We start from the raw sequence: 1983 nt of genomic DNA on the forward strand, positions 1-1983 counted from the left end.
GAAGAGTGCGGGACTCGTTTCAAACTCATCAAAATATGGTATATATACTCTAATAGGGGACAAGATCCAGAAATTCTTCCTTCTTTGGGCACGTGAACCACCTTGTTTTCTATACTTCCTATTGCTTGCAACTGAACAACTTCCTCTGCTGAAATAGTTTTCAATATGTGGGAAGAAATGCTGTGAGGAATTGATGCACTGAAGAAAACAAGATGACTCTATGGTCCAAAATTCACAATCTTCACTTAAAGCTCATCCAAATCTAAGACAAGTGTGATAGGCAGGCATCTCCATGTTTGTTTCGGTAGCAACATGGGCCGAAAAGATGAAACCACTTCAGAGAGGTCTGGTAAATTCTTTATGAATAAATATGGATCAAAATCATCGATTTCATCATCTTCATCAGCAACTCTGGATTCTTGGCTGGCCTCATCATTGCACTTCAACAATTTAGTTTGTTGCATTGCTAGAAACAAGGATGCCCCATCTAAACTTAACAAACCTTCCTAGACTAATTTTGAACCATGCCTATGAACATCTGATGCGTTTTGATCATCAAGAGGCCACTCAATTCCATTTTGAGTCACATCAAAACCTGTTTTCAAACCATCAAGATCATCATCAGGAAGATTACCCAAATTTGTCTTAGACCCTTGCACTGCTTCTACCACATCAGTAGAAAGTCTGGTCAAAGTTTCTTTTTGTATGTCGCCTGAATTTGGAGAAGTATCTATTAAACTCCTTTTATGTTCTTCACATGAATCCCTGTTCTCATTTCTTTTCTTTAATAGTTGACTTTTATGGAACATAAGTTCACCTTGATCAGATGTACATGTTGTTGTAATTCCACTGCTAGCATCCTTTTACATATTAAAAGGGGGAAAAAATATTATCCCCATGACAGATGGACATGGTTTCTTTTAATTCATGGGTCATCAATGGTAGAAAATGCTAATCTCAGATCCTGACAAACATCATCACCCAACTTTGTATTGGCATTTACAACTGTGGCACTGTTGCCTCCAATATTTTGACAATTGGGAAAAACAAGGTTGGTAGAAACATGAACAATTCTGTGCTTTCGAGAAGAATAAGTAATCAATTCAGCAACTTTTCTTTCCTTCATTCAAGATCACAACAAGAATTTTTCTGCACCTCCTAGTAGAACTAGAGCTTGGAATACTAAGACTACAATTTATATTTCTCTCAATCTTGCCAAAGATGATATTTTGTCCATTATATTTCATTGAAAATCTGTTTGTTGAATCCTCACTTTCAAAAAAAAAAAAACAAGAAATGCCAAATCCTTGCAAACATGATCCCTTGTTTTCTTATTTTTAGACACAACAAGGCTTATATGAAGTAGGCCTATGTATCCTTTAAATGTTGCTTGCAAATATCTAACAATATTCTTCTTTTTAGGCAGGTTTCCAATATGAACATTCACTCTAGTTGGTGCTAGTTCATTTTGTTGTTTGTTCTTTCTGTTGTATCTTTGGGTTTTCATGTTTAACCTTTTCCACATTGTTCACTGTTCTATTTTTCATTTTATTCACATTAGCTATATGTTTATTTTATGACTCTACTCTATCTCAGCAAGAAGTATATCCTCAAGTGAGGTATCATATGTTTTGGAATCCACAAAGCCTAAAGGCTTATTAGTCTTCCATCTTATCATTTATGCAAATGGCACATACTCATCATCCTCGTAATCACTGTCAAATGTAACAGCAAGAGCATCTTTTTTTTCACTGTAACAACCATATATGTAGTAGACCTTTGGTAGCGTGCATATGCCCCTGAAGAATCTATAAAAGGTTGACATTTGGGCCGAAGGTGGTCTATATGATAGTTAATCCGCCCTTTGGACCCAGTCCATCTTTTGGCAAAAGGGAGAACCCAGAAAGATGCTCCAAACATTATAATCAACATGTTGTTCCCGAATTATCGAATATTCTCATAGGCAATGTCAAGTTGATGTTA

General features: G+C 36.0%; 1 pseudogene; it reads right to left on the reverse strand.

Annotated features, from left to right (window-relative positions):
- Positions 1–245: 245 nt before the first annotated feature.
- On the reverse strand, positions 246–1126 carry LOC149194512 (uncharacterized; annotated as a pseudogene).
- Positions 1127–1983: the final 857 nt, after the last annotated feature.

This window comes from Pinus tabuliformis, chromosome 2_2 (assembly GCF_031772625.1).
Source record: "Pinus tabuliformis cultivar Carrire ecotype Pingquan chromosome 2_2, CPIR1, whole genome shotgun sequence".
Lineage (NCBI taxonomy): Eukaryota > Viridiplantae > Streptophyta > Pinopsida > Pinales > Pinaceae > Pinus > Pinus tabuliformis.